This window comes from Aethina tumida, chromosome 1, assembly GCF_024364675.1.
Source record: "Aethina tumida isolate Nest 87 chromosome 1, icAetTumi1.1, whole genome shotgun sequence".
NCBI classification, from domain to species: Eukaryota; Metazoa; Arthropoda; class Insecta; order Coleoptera; family Nitidulidae; genus Aethina; species Aethina tumida.
The window spans coordinates 6,230,192-6,244,542 of NC_065435.1; the positions used below are offsets into that span (position 1 = coordinate 6,230,192).

The following is a 14,351-nucleotide window of genomic DNA, read 5'->3' on the forward strand; positions in this document are numbered from 1 at the left end:
CTTAGATCGATTTACGATTTACCAAACCGATATTGGAATCGAAAAGCATTACGGCAACAAACCAAGCCAATTAATGAGAAAAGTCATACCGATTTGTTCAATTGGCGTGGGCCACACGGAGGTTAAAACAAATTTGCCATAAAAAATGGTTGGAAAATCTGTGAGACAATTTTATTTTCACCGCAGCAGCGGTTGTGCTCGTAGAGAGTAAGTATGGGTGTGTGTGTGTGTGTGTCTGTGTGAGGGTGTGTGTGTTTGTGTATGTGTGCGGAGGAAAGGAGCAGATAGAGGTTGGAAACGGTGGTGCTCAGTTTCCAGAGGTATATGTTTGGGAGACATATACTAACGAAACGAATATACGTTTAGAGAAGCTATAATACTTCTTTCACATATTCCGTGAACGTTTTGCAGAAATTGCGACGACTTCTGTGGAGATACAACGTTGTATTTTATTGCACTGCATTCACGTATAACATTCCCAGCCTCCTTTACCAATTTGTTCATTTTAATATACTTTACCGTATTAATATTAACGGAAAAACGTCCAACAGAAATATATTGCCAAAACTCCATCCTATTACATCGAATGTACATTATGACCATTTCTTTGAATTTATTTATTATACACATTTGGCGGCCACTGTGAACCCGTTCAATTATTCACTTTAATGGCCGCACGTTAAATTTAAAAACAACTGAATTTTACAAAAGATTGGATTTATTTAATACCGTGTAGGCGGTTTCTTATAAAATAAATACTACACCTAAGTGGCAAGAAGCAGTAAAGAGCGACAAAGAAAATCAAATAAAATGTTTATTTCAATTTTCAGCGTATTCTCATTTTATGAAATACACCTCGTTTATATTTTCCCATCCTGTAAAAATATATGTTGTTTAAGTTGTTAAAAAACACGCAATAAATTCATAATTTATTGTTTTTAAACCTTAGTGATGTGTTTAAAAAGATATACTCAATTAAAACTAATTTTGCAATGTTAAATTTTATTTTTTAATTTGATTTTAATAAGTATTATTAATTAATACAGTGAATATTATTATGATTTTTTTATATTAAGTTCCTACTGGCAATTTTTGTTTGTTTTGGACCAGCAATAAGTTTTTCCTATCAAAATTTAATTAAATTTATATTTAAGAAATAATATTACTAATGGGCTTTCAAAGTTTTAAGTTTTAATTTAACGAACATTATATTTTCAAGACCATGCCAGAAACAAATTTATAAATTAAAGTATTTTGTTTAAAGTTGTGATGGTACAATTTCCATTACTTTTTAATGAAAATAATCATTTAAATATTGTTAATGATGTATTTTATCTGAAAATTAAATAAAATAACTATATCATTTAATTAAAAAAAAAAAAAAAATAAGTAAAAAATTTAAATAAAAATAAAAACATTAGTTTAAAAAAATATGTTACTATTATATCATATGAAAATGAAATTAAATTCGTATTCGTATTAAAAACTGGTTTTATATTTTTACAATTTTTTGTTGAATAATTTAGAAATTTTAAAAATATGTCGAACCTTAAATCTAAATAAGTAAAATTAAAATAATGCTTTATTTTTGCTGGAAGAATATGTATATTATATCTTTTTAGTGAATATTATTTAAAATTTTCTTGTATGAGCATAGACGAAAGGATTGGAGATTAAAAGTTAATTAAACAAAATAATTTTAAAATTATATGGAACAATATTACATATTTAAATGTCAAAGAAACTGTGATTAAAAAGTAAGCTTTATGACGATTTTTATCTCATACTGTGGAGAAAGAACATGAAAAGTATTACTCTTAATTAAGTATTTAAATTTACTCAGTATACAATTTAAAACTGCTCTATATAAAAATATTCCTATTCTGTAAAAATATATTTTTAGTTGTTAAAAAGTGTGAAATTCATAATTTATTATAATAATACTGTTTTAAACTATATAGTAATTAATTGTATTGAAAAAGACACTTTGAAGAAGTACCGAATTGGATTTAATTAAAAAGTACATTAAATAAAAAATATTTTTTAACGTATATTATAAAAACTTAAATAACAAAGAAACAGTGCTTAAAACTATAGTTTTATGGTGATTTTTATCTCACACTGTTGAGAAAGAACATGAAAATTATTACTCTTAATTAAATATTAAAATTTACTCACTATATAGTTTAAAACTCCTTATTCTGTAAAAATGTGTGTTTTAGTTGTTAAAAAACACGCGATAAATTCATAATTTAATATAATAATACAGTTTTAAACAACATAATAAATAATTAAATATTTTCAATTACAATTAATTTTTACTAGATTAAATATTATTATTTTAAACACTTTGAGTTACAATTTTTAATGATAACATAAATTTAATTGCAGTGAAAAATGAAAATCTTAAAATTGTCGTTGTCATTAACAAGTCAAGTCAATAATTTAAATTTATAGTTAATAAATTGATATAGATATTTAGGCAGACACTTTTCTTTTTTTGTTTCTTATAAATTAATAAAAATACTATACTAAATAAAATTTTAATTTAGCACACTATTAACTTTTAAAACTAATTTCACAAAAGAATCTTATAAATATTATATTTTACAGCTACATTATCTTAATGAAAGTGTTTGTATTTTAAAAAGGAGTGACAGAAATTAAAGTACATTTTCTATTTTTATTACTTTTTGATGAAAAACATTTAACATGAAAACATTTAAAACAATTATTAAAATATATATTTTATTGCTATTTTTTTTTTGAAAACCATTTTTACATTAGTCAGGAATATTTGTACATATTCTAATTAAGAGAAAAAGTTTTGATAAAAATAAATTATAAATTCTAATAATATATCAAAAAACTCTTAAAATTAATGTCAACAATTCCTTATTTTTTAAGAAACTTATATGTATTATTTTTCGAAATATTTCATACCCTTGAAAATGAAAAGTAATTAAAATGTTCGTATATGAGTAGATCTGTAAAGGATTGGGTATCATTAAAAAGTACATTAAGCAAAATAATTTTTAAATTAAATATTCTTTAATGCACAATATTACAAACATTTAAATGACAAAGATACAGTGCTTAGAACTGTGAAGGTTTATGACGATTTTTATCTCCTACAGCGGAGAAAGAACCTGAAAACTATTACTCTTAATTAAGTATTAAAATTTAACAATTTAAGTCTGGAATATATACTTAGTGACATAAAAAATTGAATACGTAAATTTATATTGTTTTGGGTTTTTATATAAAAATGTTTGTTTTAGCTGTGGATAAAACTAATGTTTGTTGGGTTAAATATTATTTTTTAGTAACATTAATTTTTAATAAAGATAAATTACTATAATGTAGTGAATTTTATTATGTTGATTATTGTCCTTATTTAAGTCAGTAGTGTAAACTTAACACTGTAGTTATCTTTAACAAGTCTTTTAAGTTAAACATTTTTCAAATTTATATTTAAGCAACTAAAAATAGGTATATAGACATCTAGACAGACAATCTAATTATTTAAAAAATCATTTTGTTACAATTTTTATGAAAAACATTTATAAAATTAGATGAAAAAATCATTTTATTTCTATTTTTATGAAAAGCTTTTGTAATAAATACATGTAAGTAATGAAAAAATCATTTTATTGTTATTTTTTATGAATAACTTTTGTAATAATTACATGAAAGTTATGAAAAAATCATTTTATTACTGTTGTTTTTGAAAAATATTTGTAAAAATTACATGAAAGTCATGAAATTAATTTTAAATTAAATATTTTTATACACAATATTAATATTTTTAAATGATAAAGATACAGTAATTAAAACTAAGCAAGATTTATGAATATTTTTGTCTCATACTGTGGATAACAAAAATATTACTCTTTAAGTATTAAAATTTACTGAGTACCTAATTTAACCTCAGGGTTAAAACAAATAATTTTTAAAGCCACAGATATTTTTAGCTGTTGGCAACAAATTACAATAATTTATTTGCCAAGATTTTCAGGAACCAAAACTAAAATTAAACGTAAATGTTTACATGTTTAAATTTATAATTTCTAAAAGTTAAGTCACTTCAAGCCCCTCACAATTATCAACAGACCCAGATACAAAATAACTTGCAACATAATGTATAAACTTGAAATCCGCTTATTTATTTAGGTACATAATATAAAAAAAATGTTACATTTCATGAAATAGTATGGGGCCCCAATCCTTCAATGTGAATTTTAATCTGATTTGCTGAGTGTGTTGGTTTTATCTAAATGGAACAATTTTCAAAAATGAACGAAAAGTATTTAAACCACCTGATACTACTGTGTAATGATGAAAATAAAATATATTTGATGGTTATTTTAAAGTTTTCTAGAGAGTATCAGTACGAGTTAGTTTTAGTAGCATAAATAATGATGTGCTATTTTTGTTTTAGTTTAATCAGGGCCTAAATAAAGTTTGAATATCAAATTTAATAGTATAAAACGTGAAAGGCTTAATAATACTGCAGTAAGTAAACAAGGAGTATATCTAAAGACGTAGTTAATCTTCAATTTATTATAATCCAGGATCCAAATTAATTTGCTGCCGTAAAAGGACTAATACAGTGAGCGACTAAAATTAAATGCATGGAATATTAAACAAGACAAAGGATAAAAAATAATTACCTATGTTGTACTTCTGTAGTGAAAAAGTGCAGCACGGAATGATTTAAAATTGTGCATGTCTGGTGTTTATTGAATGTTGAAGTCGGCTCCGGGTATAAATGAAATATATTATTTTCGAGTTTTTGCGCAGCTGATTTATGGGAGTTATGGTGAGTTTTTACGCCATTACGCGAACAGGGAGATCTGGATGTATGAAATATCGAAAATTGCGTTTGTAATTCAACTAGGAGGAATCGTAGTTTATGGCATAGTATGCAAGTTTGGTTTTGGAGCGCTCGTGACAAAATACCACATTTTACATGGGTATGTCAAGATTGGACACTTAAAATGGTCCGTTTTATGACATTAGTGAGCCATGCGAAAGGTCGATTGTTGTTTGGCTTCGTACGTTAACATTAACGAACCCATTCACTAACAATGCCTGTGAAACCTGCATGTTATCATATTGACGACATGCCAATACATTCATTATTTGCTCGAAACAATTAATTGCTCGCAAATTATAATAAAGCGTAACATGGGACGGTTTTGTTCGATCACATGCCCTTTATTCTTCGTGACGCTGCTCATCGCATATTACATAAAACACCCTGTCTCATCTAATACTCCTATTCATTTTTAAGCACTAATCACTTTAGCTTCCACACTTCTCATTAATCAATTTTTATATCAGCTTGCCCTCACCCTCTTTTGTTTTAATTACTAATAAATTTAATAAATTATCCAATTATTTTTAATAAAACACATATTTTATAAATTTAATATAATTAAAATTTTGGTTTGGCTCCAATTTGTTGTTTTTGTTACAACGTCTTGTACCCCACAATCTGAACAAGTTTATTATTTTTTACAATTTTAACAATCTCCAGTAATTAAAATTCTTATTTTCTTTTAAATTGTGCTTTATAATTTAAACCAAAATAATACTTTATTATTTCTTCTTAAATTCACAGTTATATACGTTATGTAATGAAACATTTCTCGGGTTTCTCTAAATGTGATTATAATAAATTTTAATATAACCACATATAAAGTTTGTATAAGCTTTTAAACTTATACCGGCTACATCCTAAACTAGATACTTTGTGTCCAGATAATTCGTTTTGCTTTGCCTGGAGTTTATGATTATTTTATTTTTAATATTACGTGTCCCACAAGTTTTACCAAGTTATGCGGATTGTTTTGGAATTGATGTTGTTTAATCTATTTTTATTTGCGGTGGTGGCCGGAGGAATTGTACATGTTACTGTTTCATATTTTATTTAAAATACTTACACTATATTATATCTAAAATTATTTATTTTGTACCTAAATCAAAGTTTCTACTTGAATTAAATCTTAAACAATACATTAATGCATACATATTTTCTTGTTATAACCTTCTGTAAACGACGAGACATAGATTCAAAGAGATATTGGCAACGGTTGTTTGAAATTAAATTCCACGACTCTTCAATTAGTAATCACAAGTCATTTAAATTTGATGGTTTTTGGTTTTTTAATCGGGTCTACTTGTCGTTTCATAAGTTTTCAATTGGATTTAGATCCCGACTTTGCTTTAGCCAATCGAGTTATTCGATAATACAAATCCCACAATTAAGATTTGTGATGAATAATGGCACAAAACGTAAATATATTTATTTGAATGTGGTATTTCTTTGTCCAGCCAAAATTTAGATCAAATTCTTTAATGAAATATCTTAGTTTAAGTTTAGTTTTATATTTTGTACTATTTTTCCGGCGACCATTGTAGATCCAATAGTCAAATTTCATCAATTTCTTGTCCACATAAGGGTGCGTCACTGAGTATTTTTTTAATAATGGCGCATCCACCAATTTTGGACATTATAAGCGCATCCACCATTTGTATACAAAATTTAGACCTACGCCAATTTTCTGTACTTTTCGGTATTGGGTGTTTCAAAGTTTTTGTAGTGTATCGAGGGTCCAAACTTTTATTTGGAGGACGATCATCGTGATCCTATTCGATTATAGTCCGAAGTACTCTTCGCCAAAATTATAGAGGATAATTAATATATTTTTTGGGCAAATTTTAGTCTTGTTCGAATATTCTTTTTTGATACCAATGGTTTCTTTACTGAAATACATACTTACAAGTTTTGTTCATTCAGTCGACGTTCATTTTTATTCACCTAGAAGGCAAGAAAAATTTCTTTTTCTGAGTCTTCTAATTTGTCTGCCCATAAAGAGTTGTTTTTTATTATATTTTCAATCGTAGATGTTGTTATATATTTGTAAATAACATTGTAAATCATTTTTCTGGAGCATTTTAATATTTTAACAACGTTAGTCATATTTAGACTTTTCTTGTTAATTAGTTTTTCTGGAATGGAAAAGTTCCAAAAAACGTTATAATGTTGAAATATATTTTTTACACCGCCTGGACAAAATTTGAATAAAATCCAAAATGTTTAATTTCAAATTTTGTACCATTTCTTTGCCCACCATTGTATGTATACAATAAACTTAATCAATTGTTTAGAATTTCTTGTTAAACATTAATATCCAGAGAGGCGGCAACGTTAATTTGCAATTTATTGTGGATGAAACAGGAGCATCAAAAAAAAGTCATTGAGGATTAACTGTTTATTCTGAATGACGTTATTTTGCCAAGCGTTCTTCAAGATACTATTTTACTTGGTATTTCTTTTCTTAAAGCTTAATTAAATTTAAGCAAAAGATAAGATTTTATTATCTCGCCTTAACTTTATAATTGTGTATAATATGGGTAATAAAGTAGTAAATCTCAAAAAAGCTTTCATTTTTCTAGCAACTAATTTTCATATTTTTAAACTATGATTAAAATTAAACCGGGATAATATTTCAATGTTTAATATCTCTTTACTCTATAATAAACGTATTTTTTCGTACTTATTTGTGAGATAAATTTATTTTCAGATTTTTATAGATTAAACTCAATCTATCTACTTTGATATTTGTTTATTTTAGCTATAAAATTCTCAATTAAAATACGAGCTTAATGTTTAGTGAAACATTAATTTCATTCAGTAGAGTCTAGTTTAATAAATAATGTAACTTATTGTGGATGTGTGGAAAATCATTGTTGAGAATTAACTGTTTAGTCCGAATGACGTTTTAATTATAGGGGCTTAGGGGCTTTAATCTTTCAAGTATTATGCTTAATACTGTTTTATTTATATTTTCAGTTTTTATTTTTAAAATTTATTAACGATAATATATATATATATATTATTTCATGATAATATTCTGCTTATTTCTTAAGAAAATAATTATGATAATTACATATAAAGTTTATACAAGTCACTAAACTCGATTCTTTATTTCCTGTTGGTTAGTTTAGTTTATTAATAGTTGTTTCATTATTACATTAAACTTAATCGAAAGTTTTCTCCTATTATTTATTTTAGTATTAATTTTTCGATTAAACCACCCTGATTAAAATTAAACCAAGATAATATTATAATATTTTCTCTTCATTTTGCAATGAACATCATTATAATAAATTCTAATATAACCACAAATAGGCTCATATAACCCACAAAGTTTATGCAAGCTACACACTAAACTAGACACTTTGTTTTCAGATGATTCGTTTTGTTTTCCCAAAGTTTATTATTATTTTATTACAAAATTCATTCAGAAGTGTTAATTTTCCTGAATATTATCCAGCAATAAAAGTTTTAGAAATTTATGCTAATATTTGTGGAATTTATCTCTTAATTCAGCTTAGAAAAGTCCTATTAAACTGCATAAGCATTGTAAATCATGGACATATTTGTTGTATAAATACAACATTAGTTAAAACTAATTTTCAGACTTTTATACATTAAACTTAAGCTATTTTTGTAGCTTCTTTTCATTCCATCTCCACTTATTTGTTTGTTTTCTTTATTGGATTCTCAATATTACAACAACTTGGTCGATCTTCGATAAATATTAATATTCAGTAAATTAACTTAATTAGTTGTAAATAAAATATAAACTTCAATAAAACAATACTTTGTTACAAAATTTTATATTTGTAAATGTACTCAATAAACTAATAAATTTAAAACTAGTGTACTTTTAATATTTTCTCTTCATTCTCCAATGAACATCATTATAATAAATTCTAATATAACCACAAATAAGGTCGTATAACCCACAAAGTTTATGCGAACCACACACAAAACTAGACACTTTGTTTCCAGATGATTCGTTTAGTTTCCCCGAAGTTTATTATTATTTTATTACAAAATTCATTCAGAAGAGTTAATTTCCTTAAATATTATCCAGTAATAGAAGTTTTAGAAATTTATGCTAATAATTGTGGAATTTATCACTTAATTGAAGCTAGAAAAATTCTATTAAACTTCATAAACATTGTAAATTATGGACATATTTGTTGTGTTTAACTTATTTTCATACTTTTAATATTAAACTTAATCTATTGTTGTATCTCCTTTTATTTGTTTGTTATCTTTATTGCATTCACAATGTTATGGCAACTTGGTCGTTTTCTGATAAAAATTAATATTCAGTAAATTAACTTAATTAGTTGTGAATAAAATAGAAACTTCAAGTAAACAATCCTTTGTTTATTATGCATTATTCCTCACTTAAACATGATGGCATTATTTTTCCAAGCTCTATTTTATTTAATATCTCAGTCCAATTACATTTAAACAAGTGTTTTATTGTTTTGTTTTAACATCATAATTACGTAGAAAATCCCGAATGATTTTACTTAGACTTTAATAATGGTAATTCAAGTTAAAAAAATGTTTTTTTAAATAATAATCAGTAAAATGAAGTTTATAATGCCTTATCAAAAAGCAATATTAGTTTAAGTGTTACTGCATAAGTACGAAATACATTAACAATAAAACAGATATAAAAATCTTATATCATGTAAATTATGTGACAAAAGTATCAAGAATTTTATTTTTATGGGTAGTTTTGTGTGGAGTAGGGGTTTATAATACTTTGGTGATACGACAATCCATATAAAGTAGTATATTATTTAGATTGCCGCACTTGAATAGCTTCTTATCATAAATAATACTCCTTTCAGTGAAGATAACGTGCAACCCATATAAAATTGTTGATAACGCAAGCAATTAAATGCCAATAATAAATTGAATTAAACATATAAAATGAATATAATCGGTCTGATTTTTATTATAAATCGAGCAATAGTTTTGGAACAAACGTTTAAATTTTGGAATTAAATCATCGAATAAAATTTCTTTGTTAAAAATTCAAATTTGTTAAACCACAGCTACCAATTGGAAATTGGTTAGTTGGCACAAACCGGTGGAATTGTAAATACGTTCCGCAATATCCAGTTGCAGACAGAGATTTTAAATTTACCATGTAATGTTAGGTCAGTGAAATGTTTTAAATACACATAAATATCAATCAAACAAATTCGATTTGTTGGAAAAAGCATTCCACCGCCATCGGTTTAACTGGTTAAGAATTTTTGAGCTTCTAATAGTAATTTAAATTCGTTGTTCATTGTTATTATACCCTCTATTAACCAAAAAATATTTTCTCTTATAAGATTTTAAAACAGGCCAATGAATTATTTATGTGTTTATTTTTGCTCAATTTTCAGGCGAAGGGTTTAATACCAAACCCGTTATAAATGTAATCGTGCATTTCAAATTCATTTCTTCAATCAATATTTCAAACAAGCCTCTATTATTCATCGGAATACACCCCCCACACTTTCAAATCATATTTCCATAATCTGATTCGAAATTTTTTCTTTTTTTGAGTGTTTCAATAGTCCCCTAATTTTAATCATTTAATAAATTAGTTTTATCCATTTGCAATATTGGGTCGAAAACCAAATAAGCAAACGAATATTAAAATTTATCCGGATATAAAACATCCGCAAGATTATCGTCTTAAGCCAGGAGTAATTCTCTAAATGAAACATACAAGCCGGAATCGAGTCATTGTAATGAGAAAAGTTTCGCTGATTTGATAATCTGTGACAGCGTGAAATCTAAATTATGTAAATAAAATAAAACTTAATTCGAAGACATTGGATTATGCAAAGGAATATAAGTAATATTAATTTCCCCGCAGCAATCTTTAAAATAAACTAATCACATATGCGTTTGTGTTCCTCTCTGTTGTGCCGATAAACTGCAGATCTCTATTTAGTTCGGCATTATAATTAATTAATTCATTGTTATATAATTAGTTATGATAATGATTGAATAATATCTATTTGCAAATTTGCGGTCATAATTATACACACAGTCGAGTTCCCTACAAATTAATTTTCCAAATTGAAAACATGTATTAATGGATTGTATGTGGTTGATCCTTACCTTTGTCCTTACATTTAATCCTGTAGGGTGTTTGGGTCAGAAAATGAAAAACTTTATTATCTCTTAACTTATATTTATATTACTTTGTATTGACAAATATAAATAAGATAAACAATTAATTAAAAAAATAGTCAAGCCAAGACACATTTTATTTTTCAAGTATGTACCATTTATTCGATATGATAATACTGTTTCGACTATTTACATTATCCAAACAATTAAAACTTAACAATTTAGCAGTATCCTTTTTAATAAAACACCTCCGACATATCATGGCTTGTCAAATCAATGTTAAGGACTACACTCCCTATTTTGGCACTTGAAACAATACGAATATCCCCTCTTCATTTTTTGCTTTCCATATAAAATAAATCGGGATAATTTTGTTGGGTGTTTGATTAACCTATTTGATATACAACTATCTTGTACTGTGGGTGAAATAAAACTGACGTTTGTGTGTGTTAAACGGGGAAGATTTAAGATTTTGGGTTAGTGATCATAAAGGGAAGACTTAAACGAATCGTACTGGTCAAAAAAATTATCCCAGCGAAAACAGAGCTAACCTAAATATAATATAACATTTACAAACTGAAAACATACATCAAATTATATTAATATCTTATAATTTTCATTGAAACTAAGTAGGTATATGTTACAATAAAGCCTTTTAATGTAATATGTACAAATATATATGTTACAGAGAATTATTTTTTTTTTTATTTAGATGAAATAATCCCCATATTTTTTTTTGGTTGAAAACACTTTGATTTGATTAACATTATTTAGATTATATAAAATATCAGTTCAAATATCTTTTATAAATTATTCATTAAATGTGTTAGAAATTAATTTTCCAAATTGAAAACGTATTAATGAATTGTATGGGGTTGATCCTTACCTTTGTCCTTACATTTAATCCTGCAGGGTGTTTGGGTCAGAAAATGAAAAACTTTATTATCTCTTAACTTATATTTATATTACTTTGTATTGACAAATATAAATAAGATAAACAATTAATTAAAAAAATAGTCAAGCCAAGACACATTTTATTTTTCAAGTATGTACCATTTATTCGATATGATAATACTGTTTCGACTATTTACATTATCCAAACAATTAAAACTTAACAATTTAGCAGTATCCTTTTTAATAAAACACCTCCGACATATCATGGCTTGTCAAATCAATGTTAAGGACTACACTCCCTATTTTGGCACTTGAAACAATACGAATATCCCCTCTTCATTTTTTGCTTTCCATATAAAATAAATCGGGATAATTTTGTTGGGTGTTTGATTAACCTATTTTATATACAACTATCTTGTACTGTGAGTGAAATAAAACTAATGGTTGCGTTAAACGGGGAAGATTTAAGATTTTGGGTTAGTGATCATAAAGGGAAGACTTAAACGAATCATACTGGTCAAAAAAATTATCCCAGCGAAAACAGAGCTAACCTAGATATAATACATCATTTACAAACCGAAAACATACATCAAATTATATTAATATCTTATAATTTTCATTGAAACTAAATAGATATATGTTACAATAAAGCCTTTTAATGTAATATGTATAAATATATATGTTATAGAGAATTATTTTTTTTTTATTTATATGAAATAATCCCCATATTTTTTTTGGTTGAAAACACTTTGATTTGATTAACATTAATTAGATTATATAAAATATCAGTTCAAATATCTTATATAAATTATTCATTAAATGTGTTAGAAATTAATTTTCCAAATTGAAAAGGTATTAATGAATTGTATGGGGTTGATCCTTACCTTTGTCCTTACATTTAATCCTGCAGGGTGTTTGGGTCAGAAAATGAAAAACCTTATTATCTCTTAACTTATATTTATATTACCTTGTATTGACAAATATAAATAAGATAAACAATTAATTTTAAAATAGTCAAGCCAAGACACATTTTATTTTTCAAATATGTACCATTTATTCGATATGATAATACTGTTTCGACTACTTACATTATCCAAACAATTAAAACTTAACAATTTAGCAGTATCCTTTTAATAAAACACCTCCGACATATCATGGCTTGTCAAATCAATGTTAAGGACTACACTCCCTATTTTGGCACTTGAAACAATACGAATATCGACTCTTCATTTTTTGCTTTCCATATAAAATAACTTGGGATAATTTTGTTGGGTGTTTGATTAACCTATTTTATATACAACTATCTTGTACTGTGGGTGAAATAAAACTGATGGTTGTGTATGTTAAACGGGGAAGATTTAAGATTTTGGGTTAGTGATCATAAAGGGAAGACTTAAACGAATCTTACTGGCCAAAAAAAATATCCCAGCGAAAACAGAGCTAACCTAAATATAATACATTATTTACAAACCGAAAACATACATCAAATTATATTAATATCTTATAATTTTCATTGAAACTAAATAGATATATGTTACAATAAAGCCTTTTAATGTAATATGTATAAATATATATGTTATAGAGAATTATTTTTTTTTATTTATATGAAATAATCCCCATATTTTTTTTTTGGTTGAAAACACTTTGATTTGATTAACATTAATTAGATTATATAAAATATCAGTTCAAATATCTTATATAAATTATTCATTAAATGTGTTAGAAATTAATTTTCCAAATTGAAAGGGTATTAATGAATTGTATGGGGTTGATCCTTACCTTTGTCCTTACATTTAATCCTGCAGGGTGTTTGGGTCAGAAAATGAAAAACCTTATTATCTCTTAACTTATATTTATATTACCTTGTATTGACAAATATAAATAAGATAAACAATTAATTTTAAAATAGTCAAGCCAAGACACATTTTATTTTTCAAATATGTACCATTTATTCGATATGATAATACTGTTTCGACTACTTACATTATCCAAACAATTAAAACTTAACAATTTAGCAGTATCCTTTTAATAAAACACCTCCGACATATCATGGCTTGTCAAATCAATGTTAAGAGTACACTCCCTATTTTGGCACTTGAAACAATACGAATATCCCCTCTTCATTTTTTGCTTTCCATATAAAATAAATCGGGATAATTTTGTTGGGTGTTTGATTAACCTATTTTATATACAACTATCTTGTACTGTGGGTGAAATAAAACTGACGGTTGTGTGTGTTAAACGGGGAAGATTTAAGATTTTGGGATAGTGATCATAAAGGGAAGACTTAAACGAATCGTACTGGCCAAAAAAAATATCCCAGCGAAAACAGAGCTAACCTAAATATAATACATCATTTACAAACCGAAAACATACATCAAATTATATTAATATTTTATAATTTTCATTGAAACTAAATAGATATATGTTACAATAAAGCCTT

General features: G+C 25.9%; 1 protein-coding gene across 1 annotated transcript in view; it reads left to right on the forward strand.

The window, feature by feature from the left end:
* The window catches only part of LOC109608352 (uncharacterized), a 345,665-nt gene that overhangs the window by 64,593 nt on the left and 266,721 nt on the right, over positions 1 to 14,351 (forward strand). The gene's annotated exons all lie outside the window — the stretch shown is intronic.